General features: G+C 43.1%; 1 long non-coding RNA gene across 1 annotated transcript in view; it reads left to right on the top strand.

The window, feature by feature from the left end:
• Positions 1-3,558: 3,558 nt before the first annotated feature.
• The window catches only part of LOC130276107 (uncharacterized), a 68,194-nt gene continuing 48,146 nt past the window's right edge, over positions 3,559-23,606 (top strand). The window contains exon 1 of the long non-coding RNA XR_008845024.1: positions 3,559-3,678. This is a non-coding gene — a long non-coding RNA (uncharacterized LOC130276107). The remainder of the gene's footprint in view (positions 3,679-23,606) is intronic.

The raw sequence follows: 23,606 nt of genomic DNA on the forward strand, positions 1-23,606 counted from the left end.
CCTGTTTGTGGCACATTAGTATATGTGAGGGGGGAAACTTTTCAAGATGGGTGGTGACCATGGCGGCCATTTTGAAGTCAGCCATTTTGAATCCAACTTTTGTTTTTTCAATAGGAAGAGGGTCATGTGACACATCAACCTTATTGGGAATTTCACAAGAAAAACAATGATGTGCTTGGGTTTAACGTAACTTTATTCTTTCATTAGTTATTTACAAGTTTCTGACCATTTATAAAATGTGTTCAATGTGCTGCCCATTGTGTTGGATTGCCAATGCAACCCTCTTCTCCCACTCTTCACACACTGATAGCAACACCGCAGGAGAAATGCTAGCACAGGCTTCCAGTATCCGTAGTTTCAGGTGCTGCAGAATGGGCAAAACAAAAATTGGAACAGGACCCTCAGTTTACGCAGAAGATTTTGTTCAGTGATGAGGCAAACTTTTATGTGAATGGTGAAGTTAACAAACAAAACCACCGCTATTGGTCTGACACTAACCCACATTGGATAGAACCCTCCAAGACTGTTGGAACACAAAAATTGATGGTATGGTGTGGTATATGGGGTACAAAGACAGTGGGGCCATTCTTCATCAATGGAAACCTCAAGGCCACTGGATATGCAAAATTGCTACATGATGATGTGTTTCCCTCTTTATGCACTGAAGCTGGCACGTTCCCTGAGTTTTTCCAGCAAGATGGTGCACCACCACATTTGTCAGGATCCGGAGTGGTATGCAGGGATGACACAGGTGGTGGATCCTCTATGTCAGTGAGGTGATGGCGTGAGCCGCATCAGGGGAACGGAATCTAAGGGGTTACTGGTTTTCACCAGAGCCTGCCGCAAGACGGGATGGACTTGCTGGTGCAGGTAACCCCCAGGTCGTTCCACCCAATAGCGCCTCAACCTCACTGACTGCTGAGTCAGGCGTGGTACACAAGGACTAGGCAAAAGGTAAGGTCAGACGTAGCAGAAGGTTAGGGCAGGCAGCAACGGTTCGTAGTCAAGGGCAACGGCAAGGGTCTGGATACACAGGCAATGGACACAAGGGAATGCTTTCACTGGCACTAGGCAACAAGATCCGGCAAGGATAGGAAGGGGAAGTGGGTTTTTATATGTTTGGGAGTGATTAGCACTGATTGGGCCAGGCACCAATTAGTGGTGCACTGGCCCTTTAAATTTCAGAGAGGCGGCGCGCGCGCCCTAGAGAGCGGGGCCGCCTGCGCCGGGAAATGACAGCAGGGGAACGGGGCAGGTGAGAGGACTGGGATGCGACCCACGGGCGGGCGAGTCCCGCCACACGGATCGCATCCCCACCGGTGATAGTAGAGCAGCGCTCCCGGTCAGCGGGTCTGACCGGGGCGCTGCGAGCAGACAAGCACCGTGAGCGCTCCAGGAGGGAGCAGGGACCCGGAGCACTCAGCGTGACAACATTATGGGTGTCAGGTCCGAACATTCCTAGATGAACAGTTTCCTGGAAAGTGGATTGGTCATCGTGGGCCAGTTGAATGGCCCCCAAGGTCTCCCTATCTGACCCCCTTAGACTTTTATCTTTGGGGTCATCTGAAGGCAATTGTCTATGCTGTGAAGATATGAGATGTGAAGCACCTGAAACTACGGATACTGGAAGCCTGTGCTAGCATTTCTCCTTCAGTGTTGTTATCAGTGTGTGAAGAGTAGGAGAAGAGGGTTGCATTGACAATCCAACACAATGGGCAGCACATTGAACACATTTTATAAATGGTCAGAAACTTGTAAATAACTCATGAAAGAATAAAGTTACGTAAAAACAAAACACATCATTGTTTTTCTTGTGAAATTCCCAATAAGTTTGACATGTCACATGACCCTCTCCCTATTGAAAAAACAAAAGTTGGATTCAAAATGTCCGACTTCAAAATGGCCGCCATGGTCACCACCCATCTTGAAAAGTTCCCCCCCCCCCTCACATATACTAATGTGCCACAGACAGGAAGGTAATATCACCAACCTTTCCCATTTTATTAAGGTGTATCCATATAAATGGCCTACCCTGTACATTGATTAAATGGCATGTAGCACCTTAAGAATAATGAATGCATTGCTTCACTGATATTTTTTTTTAGATGGACATGTGTAAATGGTAATTCTTGAGAATTGTCTTTAAAGGGGTACTCCACTGGAAAACATTTTTTTTTTTTTTTTTATAAATTGGTGCCAGAAAGTAAATTACTTTAATTAAAAAATCTTAATCCTTCCAGTACTTATCAGCTGCTGGTATGATCCACAGGAAGTTCTTTTCTTTTTGCATCTCCTTTCTGTCTGACCACAGTGCTCTCTGCTGACACCTCTGTCCTTTTTAGGAACTGTCCAGAGTTAAGTAATTTAACTTTCCGGCACCAATTGACTTAAAAAAAATGTTTTCCAATGGCGTACCCCTTTAATTTTCTTTTTTCTTTTCCTGTATGTTATTCATTTGGTATTGGACAACTTTTTGTAAAATCTCAAGAATAAACAGTTATATATATATAAAAATGAATGCATGACATAACACGTAATGTCCGGAATGATTTCCTGCGACTAAGAGTTTTTTACAATCAAAAGTACACTGGCAATATCACATGAACCTCTCCCCCATAACAATGCATAAACTGTAATATAATGTGATCATTGAAGTATGTTTACTAAACTAACCAAACAGCACCATGATGCCATAGAGGCGGTAAATATAGTTCAGTACAGCCACAGGGGAGAAAGGATATTACATCTGGAATATAGACTCTAAAACAAGCCTACAATATGCCCATATGACTGAGGCCTTATGTTTTTGGTATTTTTCTTTATTCTTGTCAAACACAGCAATGCTCGGTGTTGCTGTTTTAGTACTTAGAGCTTTTATGGTCTTTGGTTGGATAATTTTAAGAGTCATTCAGAAACATAAAGCGTGTAATGTATCTATCGCTCCATATCACAGTATAGGTTTGAAATGATTCACAAATTGCCCCAGACTGGGATTATCATCCATGAACTTCAGTCTCAATTTCCTCTGTTACTATCCGTATAATAAAGCCTTATAAAAATCTCCAATATACTTTCTGTATTAATTCCTTGCAGTTTCCTACTTGCTGCCATTCAACAGTAACCTTCCTTTTTTTTATTTTCAGTGGATAAAAATCTGTCCAGGTGAAGCTTTGGACACCAACAGTAGGTGTTGGAATCATTACAACTGTGATAAGGCCTCGTTCACATTAGTGATGGAGCTCCGTTCCCAGAATTCATTGTAATGATGGGACATGAGAGGAGAAAACTCTTGTGCAGAGTTCAGCTCAGTTTTTTCTGGCATAAACAGTCTGTGACGGAGCTCCAGCATTAGCGTGAACTTATCATAAATGGATATTATCAGGGCAGGGTGTTTCCACTGAAGGTGATACAGAGGATCTGTAGTGAAGGCATTGTAGCTTCTTGTAGAAGGTATGCAGTAGTCATTGACGCTGGCTAAACCAAACCTGTGGCCCTTCAGCTTTTGCACAACTAATGATGCGCATTGTGGGAGTTATGGTTTAGCAACAGTTGGAGAGCCACAGGTTGGGGACCACTGATCTAAAGGATGTCCCTGCTCTTCCACCATACCCCATGTTCTCCTTGGTCAGTCCTTGGGATACAGCTGATGCCGAAGAAAGAATAGCAGCAAATCTAGAGGTGTGTGCAACTCAAATAAGATGTAACTCAACTAGAAAAAATGTGTGTCCGGCACTAACGTAACTACAAACACGGTCGGTACTGTGGTAAATGGAGTCCAATGTGACCATTTATAGGCTGGTAGCGGTGGTGCTCAGCCCGGAGGAAAAAATACTAATAACAAACAATAACAAACAATAAAGGCAGAGAAGGTGGCACTCACCATCCAGAACGGTGCTTTATTCCCCTGTGAGGCAGGGGAAACCGGAACAGGCCGTTTTGTGCGTGTGAAGCACTTCCTTAAGCCGGTACCACCTTAAGGAAGTGTGTCACATGCACGAAATAGCCGGTTCTGGTTTCCCCTGCCTCACATCGCCATACCCGCTTTTACCTGTGATGCTGGTGTTCATTGAATAAAGCACCGTTCTGGATGGTGAGTGCTACCTTCTCTGCCTTTATTGTTTGTTATTAGTATTTTTTCCTCCGGGCTGAGCACCACCGCTACCAGCCTATAAATAAATAAATATATATATATATTTATATATATATATATATATGGTGAGTGCCGTCTTCTCTGCTTTTATTGTTTTTTATTTATTCAAATAAGATAAGATGTGGTTGCAATAAACTAAGAGGAGAAACTTTTCATTAGCAGAGTTTGCTTGTCTATTTTAGGCACAAATGTTTGCACAGAGGCTTAATTGCGCCAAAATGTTGTGCGTTTTTACAAGTGCTTTTGTAAAAAGTGTTGTAGTAGAACAAATTTCCAACCTTGATTTGTAGTGATAATATAACTAAAAACTGCACTTTTTACATTTAGGTGAACATTTTTGTGCAGTGGATAACATTTTGCATTCACCAGCATTTTGCATAAGTTAAATAATGTGTGTGGACTTGCACCTAATTTATCAAATTAATTTATCATAAACTTGGGACAAGAACACAAAAAACACAGATTCAAACAGTGTAAAAAATCACGTCACCCACACCAAGGTTGATAAAAACTCCCGCAGTACGGCAGGTGTATTGCCATGACACCTGGAGCAATAGGATGGCAGGGCAGATGTAGTCGGACAAGATAGAAGATGAAAGTAGAGCACAGATGTAGTCGAACCGCTAGTCAAGGGAGGCGTAGTAAAATAAAAGCCGAAGGTAATGGCAGAATCTGACCACACAAGTTTTGCTTTTAGACACACATAAGGTAGGCAATGTTTTTCATTTACACGCTCATCTATTTCTTACAACTTTCCCCTAAGAGTCTTTCTTATCTTATTTGAATATACTAATAAAACATATGCCGCCTCTTCTCCCATCCCCTGACCTCATTCGCCTGACTGACGTTGCCACGGTTTGCTTTCCGAGGCAGGATAGATGTGTTATAATAATCCATAGATATGTAAAAAAAAAAAAAAAAATCCATATATCAAGTTCACGAACGTTCCTGAGAAGCTCGGTGATTGCAATAATTACCGCACTTTCATGGCAGACGTTGAAAAGAAGATGCTTGCTTAAGAAGACGCTTGCATAGTATTAGCACAATTATGCAAATGGAACAAGCTGCCTGATATACAGCAGGATCTTTAATAGGCCATCAATAATTAATCCTGCTGCAGGGAAGTGAGAGCGAGTGGCTGATGTGCGAGAGCGTAGAGCTGGCCACTACAATCTACAGGCGGAGGAGAGACATTCTATGAAATGTATATGTATATGCCATTACATGCAGAGAGGTTAATAGCAGATATATAGATCTCCTATACAGTGGGGCAAAAAAAGTATTTAGTCAGCCACCAATTGTGCAAGTTCTCCCACTTAAAAAGATGAGAGGCCTGTAATTCTTATCATAGGTGTACCTCAACTATGAGAGACATAATGAGAAAAAAAAATCCAGAAAATCACATGGTCTGATTTTTTAAGAATTTATGTGCAAATTATTGTGGAAATTAAGTATTTGGTCACCTACAAACAAGCAAGATTTCTGGCTCTCACAGACCTGTAACTTCTTCTTTAACCCCTTAAGGAGGGACCCATTTTTTACCTTAACCCCTTAAGGACTCAGGGTTTTTTCGTTTTTGCACTTTCGTTTTTTCCTCCTTACCTTTAAAAAATCATAACCCTTTAAATTTTCCACCTAAAAATCCATATTATGGCTTTTTTTTGCGTCGCCAATTCTACTTTGCAGTGACATTAGTCATTTTACCCAAAAATGCACGGCGAAACGGAAAAAAAAATCATTGTGCGACAAAATCGAAAAAAAAATGCCATTTTGTAACTTTTGGGGGCTTCCGTTTCTACGCAGTGCATATTTCGGTAAAAATTACACCTTATCATTATTCTGTAGGTCCATACGGTTAAAATGATACCCTACTTATATAGGTTTGATTTTGTCGCACTTCTGGAAAAAATCATAACTACATGCAGGAAAATTTATACGTTTAAAAATGTCATCTTCTGACCCCTATAACTTTTTTATTTTTCCGCGTATGGGGCGGTATGAGGACTCATTTTTTGCGCCGTGATCTGAAGTTTTTATTGGTATGATTTTTGTTTTGATCTGACTTTTTGATCACTTTTTATTCATTTTTTAATGTTATAAAAAGTTACCAAAATACGCTTTTTTGGACTTTGGAATTTTTTGGCGCGGACGCCATTGACTGTACGGCTTAATTAATGATATATTTTTATAGTTCGGACATTTACGCACGCGGCGATACCACATATGTTTATTTTTATTTTTTTTTACACTGTTTTATTTTTCTTATGGGAAAAGGGGGGTGATTCAAACTTTTATTAGGGAAGGGGTTAAATGACCTTTATTAACACTTTTTTTTTACTTTTTTTTTGCAGTGTTATAGGTCCCATAGGGACCTATAACACTGCACACACTGATCTTTCATCCTGATCACAGGCGTGTATTAACACGCCTGTGATCAGCATTATCGGCGCTTGACTGCTCCTGCCTGGATCTCAGGCACGGAGCAGTCATTCGTCGATCGGACACCGAGGAGGCAGATAAGAGCCCTCCCGGTGTCCGATCAGCTGTTCGGGACGCCGCGATTTCACCGCGGCGGTCCCGAACAGCCCGACTGAGCAGCCGGGATACTTTCAGTTTCACTTTAGAAGCGGCGGTCAGCTTTGACCGCCGCTTCTAAAGGGTTAATACCGCACATCGCCGCGATCGGCGATGTGTGGTATTAGCCGCGGGTCCCGGCCGTTGATTAGCGCCGGGACCCACGCGATATGATGCGGGATCGCGGCGCGATCCCGCTTCATATCGCGGGAGCCGGCGCAGGACGTAAATATACGTCCTGCGTCGTTAAGGGGTTAATGACCAGGATCTTTGTTTGTTTTGTTTGACATGTATCTCTTTAAATGGTAATAACTTCAGAATGCTTTTTCTGAGCAGAGCGATTCTGAGATAGTTTTTTTGTGACATATTGTACTTTATATAAGTGGTGCATTTTTGTTGACACATGCAGTATTTTTTGTGAAAAACATCAAAATATTGTGAAAAACTGGAAAATTTCTGTTTTTTTTTTTTATAGTGTACACTGTGCGGTAAAAGTGATGTTATATTTATTCTGTGGGTCAGTACGATTATGGAAATACCCATTTTATATAGCTTTCTATGTTCTTTTTCCTTTTCTGAGCAAAATTATTTTTCTGCCATTCATTTTCCAACATCCGTAACTTTTTAATTTTAGTCCGACGCCATTGAAAAAGGGCTTATTTTTTGTGGGATGAACTGTACTTTTTATTGATATCATTTTTGTGCTACGTGCTACATTTTGATCTTTTTTACTCCGCTATTTGTACCAAATTGGCACATTTTGCGCTTTTTTGATGTTTTCTTTTACGGCGCTCACCGTGCGGGATAATTTACATTATAGTACACGTCATTACGGACGTGGCAATACCTATTATGTATATGATTTGTGTTTTTGATCTTTTTTGTTGAAAATACAGGGCTTTTATTGGGAAAGGGGCATTTTTTTTTTTTTTTACACTTCAGCGCTCCCCCTGTCAACACCATAGATGCCATGATCAGGATAGATCACAGCATCTAGGGGGTTAATGCTGCCGGGACCGTCGCGATCGCAGCTCCGGCGGGACTCCGGCTTTGATCAACAGCCGGGTCCCGTCGCCGATCTCCTGCGCTGCCCGCGGCAGTGCAGGAGATCGGTATGACGTATGCATACGTCCAATTGCGCAAACATGTCGGATGATTGGACGTATGCATACGTCCTATAGCAGGAGGGGTCTCCTATGTCCTACACTCGTTACCTGTATTAATGACACCTGTTTGAAATTATCAGTATAAAGGACACCTGTCCACAACCTCAAACAGTCACACTCCAAACTCCACTATGGCCAAGACCAAAGAGCTGTCAAAGGACACCAGAAACAAAATTGTAGACCTGCACCAGGCTGGGAAGACTGAATCTGCAATAGGCAAGCAGCTTGGTGGGAAGAAATCAACTGTGGGAGCAATTATTAGAAAATGGAAAACATACAAAACCACTGATAATCTCCCTCGATCTGGGGCTCCCCGCATGATCTCACCCAGTGGTGTCAAAATGATCAGAAGAACGGTGAGCAAAAATCCCAGAACCACACCGGGGGACTTGAATGACCTGCAGAGAGCTGGGACCAAAGTAACAAAGGCTACCATCAGAAACACACTACGCCGCCAGGGACTCAAATCATGCAGTGCCAGACGTGTCCCCCTGCTTAAGCCAGTACATGTCCAGGCCCATCTGAAGTTTGCTAGAGAGCATTTGGATTATCCAGAAGAGGATTGGGAGAATGTCATATGGTCAGATGAAACCAAAGTAGAACTTTTTGGTAAAAACTCAACTCGTCATGTTTGGAGGAGAAAGAATGCTGAGTTGCATCCAAAGAACACCATATCTACTGTGAAGCATGGGGGTGGAAACATCATGCTTTGGGGCTGTTTTTCTGCTAAGGGACCAGGACGACTGATCCGTGTAAACGAAAGAATGAATGGGGCCATGTATCGTGAGATTTTGAGTGAAAACCTCCTTCCATCAGCAAGGGCATTGAAGATGAAATGTGGCTGGGATTGTCAGCCTATAGGGAGACAGCTAAGGAAGGCTCCCACACCGAAACGCGTCCTTGTATCACACTATGGCACAATAAATCTTCACTGTGCAGCACTAGTGAGTGCTGGGTATCATCGTTCTTCTTATCCCTCAGTCTACACTCATCATCTCATACTGAGGCTGATGTTCTATGGAGAATGTTTGTTTGCATTGAGCTCTGTTTATCTTCTATTGCAAACTACCAATTAACCAGCAAACCGGCAATCTGTAAATTATAGCTCTGCTCATCTCTCAGAGCTCCAGCACACTGGCATCCCCCCAGCACCGACCTCTGTATGGAGCCACCTTGTGACATTTCCCTGCCCTTGTCACACACACGCAGCGCTGACATCTGCTTCACATTCACCTGACTGCTCCGGCGAGGTCGAGCTTCCGAGATTCCTGAAAAAACCTGAGTGTTCGAAGAACAATCCCCCAACATCCTACCGTCACTGTGGGAACATTCACATGATACCAGACAATTATAGACCGCTAGGTAATTTCCATCTTAAAATGCTGCTGGGGAAAAAAAAGGAAGAAAACAAGAAAAATTATAACATACTACTGAAATTCCCACTTCATAAGGAAAACAATCAAGAGAGATCATTGGAAGGCGGTCATAAAACAATGAGAAATTCTGGTTATATAGGAGAATGCTGCAGTGGTAGTATTATTCTTACATACAGTGGGCAGCATTAGTGGATTTACACATGCCAAATTTTGTTGCAGATATACATGACACTGTCCCATCTTTCTGACTACAACTTGCAGATATCCATGCGCTTTTTGAAACAACCCAATTCAGATTAAAGGAACTTATTTTCAATCCTGGAAATTTCTACTAAAAAAAAAAAAAAGCCACAGAGGGCAGTATTATTGTAGTTATATCCGTGTACATAGGAGGCAGTATAATAGTAGTTATATTATTGTACATTTGGGCAGTATTATAGTAGTTATGTTCTTGCATATATGGTGCAGTATTATAGTAAGTATTTTCTTGTACATAGGAGGCAGTATTATAGTTGTGCTCTTGAACATAGGGACAGTATTATAGTAGTTATATTCTTATTAATGGAAGTATTATAGTAATTATATTTTTGTACATAAGGGGCAGTATTATTGTAATTATATACTTGAACATAGAGGGCAGTATTATAGTAGTTATATTCTTGTACAAAGGGGGGCAGTATTATAGTAGTTATATTTTTGTACACAGGAGGCAGTATTATTGTAATTATATTCTTGAACATAGAGGGCAGGTTATATTTTTGTCCATAGGGGCAGCATTACAGTAGTTATATTCTCGTACATGGTAGCAGTGTTATAGTAGTTACAGTGGGGATCAAAAGTTTGGGCACCCCAGGTAAAAATTTGTATTAATGTGCATAAAGAAGCCAAGGAAAGATGAAAAAATCTCCAAAAGCCATCAAATTACAGATTAGACATTCTTATAATATGTCAACAAAAGTTAGATTTTATTTCCATCATTTACACTTTCAAAATAACAGAAAACAAAACAAAAATTGGCGTCTGCAAAAGTTTGGGCACCCTGCAGAGTTAATATCTTGTACTGCCCCCTTTGGCAAGTATCACAGCTTGTAAACGCTTTTTGTAGCCAGCCAAGAGTCTTTCAATTCTTGTTTGAGGTATCTCTGCCCATTCTTCCTTACAAAAGTCTTCCAGTTCTTTGAGATTTTTGGGCTGTCTGTCACGCACTGCTCTTTTAAGGTCTATCCATAGATTTTCAATTATGTTGAGGTCAGGAGATTGTGAAGGCCATGGCAAAACCTTCAGTTTACGCCTCTTGATGTAATCTCCCGTGGATTTCGAGGTGTGTTTAGGATCATTATCCATTTTTTAGAAGCCATCCTCTCTTTAACTTCAGCTTTTTCACATATGGCATCAAGTTAGCATCCAAAATTTGCTGAAATTTTATGGAATCCATTTTTACTTCTACTCGTGAGATGTTCCCTGTGCCACTGGCTGCAATACAACCCCAAAGCATGATTGATCCACCCCCATGCTTAACAGTTGGACAGATGTTCTTTTCATTAAATTCTGTTCCCCTTCTTCTCCAAACGTACCTTTGCTCATTCCAGGCAAAAAGTTAAATTTTAACCTCATCGGTCCACAGAACTTGTTTCCAAAATGCATCAGGCTTGTCTATATGTTCATTTGCAAAGTTCAAACGCTGATTTTTGTGGTGAGGACGTAGAAGAGGTTTTCTTCTGATGACTCTCCCATGAAGACCATATTTGTACAAGTATATCTTTATAGTGGAATAGTGTACCACAACTCCAGTGTCTGCCAGATCTTTCTGGAGGGATTGTGCAGTCAAACGTGGGTTTTGAATTGTTTTTCTCACAATCCTGCGAGCTGTTCTGTCTGATATTTTTCTTGGTCTTCCAGATCTTGTTTTAACTTCCACTGTTCCTGATGACTGCCATTTCTTAATTACATTCTGAACAGAGGATATTGACATCTGAAAAAGTTTTGCTATCTTCTTATAGCCTTCTCTAGCTTTGTGAGTGTCAACTATTTTCAGTTTCAGATTTCTAGACAACTGCTTAGAAGAACCCATGGTGCTGATTGTTGGGGCAAGGTCAGATGAGTCTGGGCATTTAAAAACTTTGAGATTGATATCACCTGGTCTTCCCAGATGATGATTGAGAACAATCCATGACACTGGCAGGTCTCAGCTTTGCAAAGGGGGCAGTGCATGCTATAAATTCAGCAGGGTGCCCAAACTTTTGCAGATGCCACTTTTTTGTTTTCTGTTATTTTGAAAGTGTAAACGATGGAAATAAAATCTAACTTTTGTTGACATATTATAAGAATGTCTAATCTGTAATTTGATGCCTTTTGGAGATTTTTCCTTGGCTTCTTTATGCACATTAAAGGACAACTGTAGTGGTACTGTTTTACATATGCCCGTGCCTCAAAAATAAACAAAATAAACTCATACATACGTTCCTACGAGCCCCCGTTGGTCCGGCACAGGCCTCACGGTCCGGCAGTGCTGACGTCATTCCACTTCCTGGGGACTGGGACGCCGCAGAGCCATCGGCGTATCACTGTCGTGGCAATGTCCCGCCCTGGCTGGTGATAGGCTGAGCCGACTGTCATGTAAGGAGCTCTGGCCGGCTTCTTACATGACAGTCGGCTCAGCCTATCACCAGCTGAGGCGGGACATCGCCACGGCCGGTGATACACCGATGGCTCTGTGGCGTCCCCGTCCCCAGGAAGTGAAATGACGTCAGCACTGCCAGACCGTGAGGCCTGTGCCGGACCAACGGGGGCTCATAGGAAGGTATGTATGAGTTTATTTTTATTTTTGAGGCTCGGGCACGGGCATATGTAAAACGGTACCACTACAGTTGTCCTTTACCTCGGGTGCCCAAACTTTTGATCCCCACTGTATAGTCTTGTACAAAAGGGGGCAACATTTATGCTATAAAGTGCATTTTCTCAGGATCTACTAATGCAATTTTATTTTTCTCATTATGGTCCCTGTCATTTGAAAAAAGTTTTGACTGCTCACTGATACAAGTCAAAAGTTTTCACCGGTCAAGGTTTGGGTGTTGCGACCCACACTGATCACTAGAACAAGCTTAGAGAAGTGCACGGCTAAGTGTTTCTCTCCACGATTCACTGCTCTCCCCATCTTGCTGCAGTAGACGGATTCTAAAGTAAGACTATGGTTCTTTTAGTGGACTATGTTCATTTAGTGAGATGAAGAGAGCAGCAAGCCAGGGAAAGAAGCGCTCATTCTAGCAATCGGTGGGATCTATACAACCAGACTACAAACAATAAAAGTTTTTGATATCAGAAGTAAAAAAAAAAAAAAAAAAACAAGGACACTTTAAAGGAAAAGGTCACCTCCTCCTCTTTCACTGTGTAAACTGTACATCTGGCCACGGCTGAGGCAGACACTCGAAAATCCTGGTTCAATAGCACTGAAAAGGTCTGGGTCAGAATCCCCTCTTGTCTCCGTCTTACAGCCTGATTGCAGTGACTTATTCTTTCCCATCGAAGGTGTGCTGCAGAGAACATACAATAAGAGCCCATAGCACGTCAGCTATTACCTTAATCCGAAGATTAGAGAGTATAATGGAAGCAGCAAAGTTTGAATGGGTTCTTAATCGACTCATGGGGATACAGAAATGATTTGATTCATTTATAATTCATAGGGAATACGAAAGAATCCTAATAGCATTTGCTAAGGACCCATTAATTCATAATTACAGAAAGCCTCTGCTAGCTGTCAGCACGAATCCCCCGTCCTGTTGATATGCTTCTTTTGGTCGTCTATAAGACGTCATTTTGTCCAAAATTTTTATACAATAGTATATGAGAGATGCCTGTAACTACTCAGCTAGAGGTAGAATAATGGTGCAAACCCCACACATAAATAGGGTCCTTTTCTGGTACCTGAGCCCCCACCAATGTATTTTTGTCCCCATCAATTCTAAAAAGAAAATGGCAATGTTTGACCCTTGGGCGGCCAATCCCATCTTTGCATATCCATCAATATACACTCACTGGTCACGTTATTAGGTACACCTAGTACGGAGTTGGATTTATTTTCCCTTCATAACTTCCTTCATTCTCCATGGTATTTCTACATGGCTTTCTACAAGGTGCTGAAAACATTCCTCTGAGATTTTGGTCGATATGGAAATGATGGCATCACACAGCTGCTGCAAATTTGTCGGCTCCATACCTGTGATGTGAATCTTCCGTTCCATGACATCCCGACAATGCTCTATTGAGATCTGGTGACTGTGGGGGGTCATTGGAGTAAAGTGAACACAATGTTATGTTCAATAAACCAGTTTGAGAATAGGTGAGCTTTGTGATGTGTATTACCAAGGAGTTTAAATTGTGTCGATTACAGGAGGCTGCTGCGGGCGGGCGCGGGCAGTCAGGCGCTATGCCTGTGGGTCCAGCAAAATCCTGCACCGCCGCGGCAGCCTCAATAAAATAAGTTTGGACTTCGGAGTAACTCCCAGTTAACCCCTCCCTTCACTGCCAGAGCTTACCACCAGTCACCAGCAGCGCAGCAGGCAGGCACCTCCAGAAGATCATCATGCTGCTCCTCCCAGTCTTGTCTCCTCCCCACAGCCATTTTGCAGAGCCAGCTCAGCCTGCCCAGGAGGATCATCTGTTCTTCGCCACCCGTCCCATCCTCCATCCTCACCTGCCACCGGGCCAGGTATGTAAGAGCGGACTCGTGCTTAAGTAATGCATGCACACAACACACTGCCACCAAGGTTAATGCAAATTCACAGTGTGCTGTGGGCCCAGCCGGGTATGTGAGTGCAGAGTAGACTGACTGCATTGGTTGGTGATCCTCCCAGGGCCTTTGCCCTGCTATTCACATTGTGGTAAGTGCATTGCAGAGCATTGAACCCTAGGGTCTTCTACAGACACTGGGGTGCATTGGTCTGCACATTCCCCCATGTGTATAGCAGGACTCTTCAGTGAAACTGCACACACACTGCTGTACACATAGGGGTATGTAAGGAGCATTGCACCCTAGTGTCTGTCTGTACTACAGACACTAGGGTGCAATGCTCTGCAGTGCACATACCCACCCTTGTGTATAACAGTGTACAGACTAGAGTGCAATGCTCTGCACATACCCCACCTGTAAAGGAATATGTACACACACTGTTATACACATTTGGGGGGGGGGGTATGTGCAGAGCATTGCACACTAGTGTCTGTACATTCCTATGTTAGCAGGAGCGGGTGGGATTGGACACATATTTTAGCAGGTGGAATTGGACATAAATCTTGCGGGAGCGGGCGAAAGTGAAGCAAAAACCCTGCGGGAGCAGGCGGGATTGGTCAAAAAAATCATCAGGAGCGGGATTGAAAAAAAACAGTCCCGTGCAGGGCTCTAATATAACAGCTTGAGTACTGAAAAGCTTGAGGTTTTTAAATAGTAGTCATTTACTAAATTTGCACAATTTTTTTGGTACCAGTTGCTTTAAAAAAAAAAAAATTATCTCCCCCCCCTAGAGTACCCCTCTAATCAGGTAATTAATTGACCCAGGAATATATTCTCATTGTCATATCTGAGGTCGAAAGTAATTTTTTTAGTGTTGAGAAAAATTAGTTTTGACTTCCTAATGGGTTTACCATCTTCTGGGTAAAAAGCCAAACTGGATGGACTCATGTCTTTGTTGCTATCTATTCATCTATGAATCCCCTCCCTCCTCTCTTTTCTTTTTCTACACTTTTCCTATATATCATATTGACTTTCATATGTTTCTCAGTAGAAATAGTAACAGGAAGGGTAGTAAAAAGTGAGGTGTAGACTAGAGCAGGACAAGACATCCAATAGAGCTCACACTGTGTTCACTAGTTCAGCTGTAAATTACTACGGATAACTCCCAGCAACTAAGATTTGTTCAAGAGATTTTGCAAACAGTGCAGCAGCCAAATTGGAGTTCTCCCTTATTCGTAGCTCCCCTGGGGAAGAGAAATGTAATCGTCCCAGCTCCATCTCTTCTGCTTTCTCGCAGAAAACCTATTGATTTTTGCCTTGAGAGGAACACGTTCTAAACACCTTTAATTCAAACACCCCCTCCAGAAGCTGACTCATTGATTTCACCTTTTGGAGAGAACTTGTATCTAATCGGTTCCAATATCATATTAGCCAGTAATAGGCGAGATGACCCCGCAATGTTACCGCAGCTGCAGTCAGAATGGTAATTGTTGTGTTGATGTTAACATATGAGTAATGAACAGTGAAATGGCTGTATATGGGTCCCACTATCCCTGCCTATCATCTAGCATTTATCATAAGTTAAAGGGGTACTCCGGCCCTGAGACATCTTATCCAGTATCCAAAGGATAGAGGATAAGATGTCTCACCGCGGGGGTCCCACCGCTGGGGACCCCCGCAATCTTGTATTCGCCACCCACCTGTTTGAGCTGCATGCCGCAGTGCCGGAGTATCATGACGTCACCCCGCCCCCGCTATGCAAGTCTATGGGAGGGGGCGTGATGGCCGTCACGCCCCCTCCCATAGACTTGCATAGCGGGGGCAGGGGTGACATCACACGGGGGCGGAGTCAATACGTCACTATACTCCGGCCCCGTGGTCGCCACCCGGCTGTTTGTGAGCTGGCACCGCGGCGTGCAGCTCAAACAGGTGGGTGGCGAATACAAGATTGCAGGGGACCCCTGCGGTGAGACATCTTATCCTCTATCCTTTGGATAGGGGATAAGATCTCAGGGTCGGAGTACCCCTTTAAAGTGGTACTCCATTGGCCAACGTTCAGAACATTAAGGTCCGAACGCTATGTGCGTGCTACGGGGGTCGGCCACGCCCCCCTCATGCCGTTAGGCTATGCCCCTCAATGCAAGTTTATGGAAGGGGGAGTGGTGGCCGCCACGCCCCCTCCCATTGACTTGTGTTAAGTGGCATGGCCTGACATCACAAGGGGGCGCGTTCGACCCCCCCCCCCCCCAAGCGCGCAAACAGCATTCGGAACTAAATGTTCCGAACGCTGGCCAGTGGAGTACCCCTTTAAAGTCACATGATAGGCTTAAATAGACAGTATCACAAAAATCATCTGCTTAGATACAGCAGATAAGATGACAGTTCCACACATGAAAGTCTTAGGTAAACCAGCTTGGAAGCCCACCTGGAGTTTACAACAAAATGCCTAAAGGACAAGATTCTCTGTTCTGAAGAAACTTTTTCAATGCATCATGTCTGTTGGAAACCAGTCACTGCCCATCATCTGACCAATACAGCTCTACAGTGAAGAACGGTGGTGGCAGCATCATGCTGTGGGGGTGTTTTTCAGCATCTGGGACAGGGACACTGGTCAGGGTTGAGGGAAAGCAGAATGGAGCAAAGTACAGAGATAGTCTTAATGAAAACCTGATCTCAAGTTCTGTGGACCTCAGACTGGGCAAAGAGGTTCACCTTTCAACAAGACAACAAGACAATCAAACCTGTGCAGGGGAAGATTTGGTGCAGTTGCCCATAGCAACCAATCAGATCGCTTCTTTCAAGTCCTGTGAAAACTAAAAGAAGTGCTTTGATTGGTTGCTATGGGCAACTGCACCAAATATTCTGCACAGATTTTGATAAATCTCCCCAAATGATCCTAAGTAAGCAGCCAAGGCAACACAGAACTGGCTTAACTGTGAATGTCCTTGAGTGGCCCAGCCAGAGCCCTGATTTTAAATGGGCACTCTCATTAAAAACATTTTTGCTTTTGCACTCCTTATGGTAAATAAAAAATATTTCTAATATACTTTGTTTAAAAAGTTTTCTATGTTTTATTTGTGCTTAAAAAAGCTAAAGAACACATTTTTCTCCATATCATACACAGACTTTGGACCGAAGTCCAAACACAGGAAGTGCAGCCTGGAGTGCTGAGGGGGGGGGTCCAGTCTCATCCAATCATAGCTCCTCCCACACTTAACTGCCATATGATGTTAATTGGAAAAATGTGCTCTTTAGCTTTTTTAAGCACAAATAAAACAGAAAACATAATTTTTTTTAAACTAAGTATATAATAAACATGTTTTATTTACCATAAGGAGTGCAATAGCAAAAATTTGTTTTAGTGAGAATGCCCATTTAAAGGGGTACTCCACTGGAAAACACTTCCTGTACTTATCAGCTGCTGTATGATCCACAGTTCCTTTCTTATTCTTATTGAATTTCCTTTCTGTCTGACCACAGTGCTCTCTGCTGATACCTCTGTCCATGTCAGGAGCTGTCCAAGGCAGGATAGGTTTGCTATGGGGATTTTCTCCTGCTCTGGACAGATCCTGACATGGACAGAGGTGTCAGCAGAGAGCACTGTGATCAGACAGAAAGAAAATTAAAAAAGAAAATAACTTCCTGTGGATCATACAGGAGCTGATAAGTACTGGAAGGATTAAGATTTTTTAATAGAAGTAATTTACAAATGTTTCACTTTCTGGCAACAGTTAATAAGAAAAAAAAGCTTTCTAGCGGAGTACCCCTTTAAACACAATTGAACATCTCCGGAGAGACCTGAAAATGGCTTCCACTGACAGTTTCCATTGAGAGGATCTGCAGAAAAGAATGGCAGAACCCAAGCAACATACCAGAGAAGACTGAAGGCTGTCATCTCTGCCAAAGGTGCTTTAACTAAGTAAAGGGTCTGAATGCCTATGTCAATGCAATGTTTTAATTTTTCCTTTTCAATAAATTGGCAAAAACTTGTAACATTTTGTTTTTTCACATTATGCGGTATTGAGAGCAGAATGACGGAGAAAATCTTGAGCACCAGGCCACAACATAAAATGTGAATTTTTTTTGGAAGGGTCTAAATATGTTCTAAATGCATTGTATCTGTGCACAGTGACCCCCCGACCTACGATGGCCCCGACATACGATCATTTCAACATACGATGGCCTCTCAGAGGCCATCACATGTTGAAGGCAGCATCAACATACGACACTTTTGTATGTCAGGGCCATCGTATAAACTGCTATCCAGCAGCGCAGACTGCTTCAGCTGCCACCGAATAGCCGTTTACAGTGCCCCGTGTGGTCCGCTGATGATCACTTACCTGTCCTCGGGGCTCTGGCGCGTCCTCTGCGAAATCCCCTGCATCGTCGGCGCTCTCCATTGTCGTCATCACGTCGCTGCACACTCCGTCCCTTCATCCAATAGGAGTGGCGTGCGTAGCGACGTGATGGCAGCGACGGAGAGCGGCGACGGAGAGCAAGAATGCCGGGGAAGCAGAGGCCTTGCCGGAGCGCCGGGGACACAATGGGGACACGGCGACAGCGATGGAAGGCGACATCCAGGGCAGCAGTGATGAGCGGTGACGGTCCGGAGCAGCGGGCACAGGTGAGTACAACTTCCTCTACCAATGGTTTTCAACATGCGGACCTCCAGATTTTGCAAAACTACAACTCCCAGCATACCGGCATGCTGGGTGTTGTAGTTTTGCAACATCTGGAGGTACGCAGGTTGTAGACCACTGTCCTATACTTTACATTGCATGTACGGATCCCTCAATATACGATGGTTTCAACAAACGATGGTCCATTTGGAACGGATTACCATCATATGTTGAGGGACCACTGTATACAATCATACAGGGAAATGTGTCAAGACACCTAATGAGCAGAGGTTAACATGACTAAATTCACAAGTGTATCTACATTAGTCAGTTCATTGGACATAGCCCCATCTTTCAGGGAAATTCAGGTACAGGCTTTTCTCTTCAAATATTACATTGACGCTACGTTTTAGGCTAAGTTTCCAAGTTATCCTGAAACTTTTCCTACTAAAATGATATATTCATCTGCTAAGCTCCTCCTGAAAATTTGAATATAACAACGTGACAGCTTTAGTATTTTATTTTGAATACAATGGATCATGAAACAATTGGAAGAATCAGAGTTAAGATGTAGATGTCATTGTGGAAATTAAGATAGCAAATAGATATATTAAATCTCCATTTAGAGATTGTAGTAGGTTTTAGTATATAGCGATCATCCAACTTTCTTCTGCAGAGAAAGGAGGCGTGGCCTATGAGTATTAATGCATTAACATTATACATTTAGCATAGTTGCCGATCCTGCTCTACCTTATTTGTCATAAATAAAAATATCCTGTCAAATTTAGTACCATTATATATATATATATATATATATATATATATTTGGGCTGCACAATATGGGGAAAATGTGCGATTGCAATTATGGACCCAAATATTGTGATTTCGATATGCGATGAAATATGGTGAAATCCTGCAATTTCATGTCCAATCTCCTCCATTATATAACTATCCACCCATTTTCTGCCCACCGCCCATTTCACATCTCCCCAATTTAATTTCTATTTCTCCCCTGTCATATTCTCCGCTCATGGTCACATCTTCTCCCATCACATTTTCCCCCTGTCACATTCCCCCCTCCCCCTGCCACATTCTCCCCCTCTCGTCACATTCCCCCCTGTCACAATCTTCCTTCCATGTCACATTCCCTCCCTGTCACAATCCCCCCCTCACATTTTGTACTGCAGCAATACACTGGGTTTCCCGGGCGGTTTTCAAATCTCCCACCGGATCCGGGAAACCTAGTGTGTTTGCTGCCAAAAAAGACCTTTCCCCATCAGCCAATCACTGGCTTGACACATGACATCGCTGCGGCCAGTGATTGGCTGAAAAGGGAAAGGTCCTACAAGTTGAATGGTGAAGAGAAGAGACACCGGAGGGAAATGGCATCTGCAGGGACCGGGAGTAGGTTAGCAGAAGTTTTTTTTTTTTTTTCCTGCGCCCTTGAACTTAGCTCAGTGTTTTTCAACCAGGGTGCCTCCAGCTGTTGTGCAACTACTATGCCCGGACAGCCTTTTCCGGTCCGGGCATGCTGGTAGTTTTACAACAACTGGAGGCCCCCTGGTTGGGAAACACTGACTTTTAGTATTCAAATTTGTTTTTACCTGCTCTGGCCGTCCCCCGCCCGCAGCAGCACACGTGAGCCGGCCCAAGCAGATAATCGCAAGTTTTCCCAGGGGGCCGTATCGCTATATCGCAAAAATCGGCTGTATCTAAATTGTTGTTCCGGTTGTGTGTGTGTGGGGTTAGGCAGATGCACTTGTGTTAACATTTGTGTCACTTATATTCCCCAATAGTGTTAACGATTGTGTCACTTGTATTTCCTATATCTGAAGAGTAGGGGGGGTGGGGGGTGGGGGGGATGTCCGTTCTGTATTCATCTTGGTATAATATTCTCTCGGGGAGTGATGCCATAGATTTGATTTGCTGACCGTGTGGTGACTGGTGTCTTGTAGCTACTGTAATTCTGTAGCCTATATATAGCTACTATCTGCATAAGCTTAGCATGCTTCTATATATGTTGTATACATTTCTTATTTTATACGCTTCATATATGCAGTCATTGCGCTTATATATTAAATAGTGTTCTATATGTGTCATATTGATTTAAGATACATATATGTATAACCTTTGTCTTTATATACTCCTTTTGTTTATTACTCATAATCAATAAATCTGCATAGTAAATAATACCTGTGTTATTTCATATTGCAAAACATACCACCATAGCGTAAATCAATGAGCTATTAAATATTCTGGGTAAATAGTCAGGCTCAGAGATATGAACTACATTATAGATATTTAAGCAGTTCATAAGATCACATATATTAAATTCCTGGTGACTGTAGGTCATGATGTCACAATGAGGTAATGACCACCCAGCATAGCGGAATAGACACAACATTCATATGGGAGTCATCCTGTGGGGGGGGGGGGGGGACTAATCCTATATTCAAGGAGTTGCCCACAGGGATGATTTACATATAATTAGTGGTCTCATTGTGCATAATCTCCTCCCACAAATTTTAGGAGGTCCGCACATGGGTCACCATCGTGTGTGATCAATCAGACTGACATATCTGGTAGGTCCTACCGAGATCTTATAATACTGACATTATTCGGTAGGTCCCACCGTAGATCAGATCAATAATACTGACAACGTGAGCCAGTCGTAAATCAGCGCGAGGTCCTCCCAAGAGCAGGGCAGTACAATCTCAATAAGCCTCATTCCAAGTGTGATCCATTAATGGCGTATGGACAAGGATGCATTTGGCATTCAAATTTTGACTGGTGTAATTATCTTCACTGAGTCCAATATCTTGTCCGTCAACGTGATTAATATGATTATAAAGCTGTTACGAAGCCACATTGAGCTGGGCCGCTGTCACCTCACTTGAAGTGACAGCTGGATAAGGGCGCCCTGCCAGTTCCCGCTCAGGTGGGGTTTCTGCCTGATTAATGGACTTGGAAGCTCAGCCTTCATCTGGACGCCATGCCTCGCTACAATTATTTCTAATCTTCCTGTAATGAGAAAAACGCAACCAAAAAGAAAAACCTTGGGACACGGGAGGAAAATGGAGTCTTTTTTTAATGGAATGTCTTTATTAGAAGGAAGCATCTACAGCCTGGGACATACACTGCCGTTATGTAATGGACATTGTTATTTAATGAGCTGCCAAGCATTTGATAACATTATGGAGTCAGTGAAGGGAAATTGGCGGCTTTAGCATCGTGTGCAACTGATTCGCTCACTGCAAATAGCATAAGAATAGAAAGGTGCAGTCAAAGGGAATCTGTCACCAAGCAATGCCATAATGAAGTTGAGATACGAGAGCCAAAGTGTAGGACTGTTATCAACAGCGCTCACTAAGATGGCTAGGATACTACATTGCAATAGAGATGCTTTTATTATATTCCTGTGATTGATATTGTGTATATATATTAGAGCTGGGCGGTTTGACCAAAAATGTGTATCACAGTATTTTTGTAAGTTATGGCAGTTCCACAGTATTTAACGGTATTTTCAACCCCCTCCCCCCCCCCCATCCTGTGACCCGTGGCAGCTGCTTCTCCACCCTGGTTTATCAGCCCAGCGCTGCGCTGTCCCCACATCGGGGAACTAATCATATGTGACCCGCTAGCGCTGCTTCTCCCCCCCCCCCCAAATGCGCTGTACTATCCTTGTGCGCGGGCTGCAAAATAAACAAAATAAACTTTCACTCACCTTCCTACGTTTCCCCATTGCTCCGGTACCACCCTCATGGTCCTCTTGCTGCTTCCTGGGGATGGGAATGTCACAGAGCCGTCAGCGTATCACTGGCCGCAGCGATGTCCCGCCTCGGCCAGTGACAGATTTGTCTTTTTCCTAAGTTTGGGTACATTCAGACAAGTGGATTTACAGCGTATTTTACGCTGCGGATCTGCCGCGGAAGGACCTCTGCATGGTGCCTTTACATGTGCCTGCTTGGAGCGGCAATACGCCGCTACGAGCAGACACACTGAGATGTGCGAGTCGCCGGGCGCATGCGCCGTATACTCACACATGGCAGCAACTCTCAGCCTAGCTCATAGAGCAGGGGGAGCTGCTGCAATGTGTGCGAGTACACTGCACATGCGCGGCGACTCGCACATTGCTTCAGTGTGTCTGCACGTAGCGGCGTATTGCCGCTCCAAGCAGGCACATGTAAAGGCAGCATACATAGGTCCTTCAGCGGTGGATCCGCAGCGTAAAACAGGCTGTAAATCCGCTCGTCTGAACGCAAACATCAGGAAAGTTCCCAACATACTCAACAAGTCCATTGAGAGGTAAGGGTCTAAACAGTGTGCTTTCTCTGTCTGGCCAGTTTATGTTCGCCTACGGCAGGGTTTCATGACCAGTGTGCCTCCGGTTGTTGCAAAGCTGAAACTCCCAGCATACTGATGAAAAAAATTACGCCCAGCATGCCTAGACAGCCAACGGCTGTCCGGGTATGCTTGGTGTTAGTTTTGCAACAGCTAGAGGGCCACCAGTTAGGAACAAAAAAAAAAGATGGAATAGCATAGTAGGCTTGTTATTCCATCCAACGCCATCCTTTAACCCCTTCATGGCCCAGCACATTTTCCCCTTCAGAACCTGGGAATTTTTTGAAAATCTGACCACTGTCACTTTAAACATTAATAACTCTGGAATGCTTTTACTTATCATTCTGATTCCGAGATTGTTTTTTCGTGACATATTCTACTTTATGTTATTGGTAAAATTTCACTGATATTTGCATCCTTTCTTGGTAAAAAATCTAAAAATTTCATGAAAATTTTGAAAATTTTGCATTTTTCTAACTTTGAAAGTCTCTGCTTGAAAGGAAAATGGATATTACAAATAAATTACATATTGATTCACATATACAATATATCTACTTTGTGTTTGCATAAAAAAAATTGACAAGTTTTTACTTTTGGAAGACACCAGAGGGCTTCAAAGTTCCGCAGCAATTTTCCAATTTTTCTCAAGATTTT

Source organism: Hyla sarda, chromosome 6 (assembly GCF_029499605.1).
Source record: "Hyla sarda isolate aHylSar1 chromosome 6, aHylSar1.hap1, whole genome shotgun sequence".
Taxonomy (NCBI): Eukaryota; Metazoa; Chordata; class Amphibia; order Anura; family Hylidae; genus Hyla; species Hyla sarda.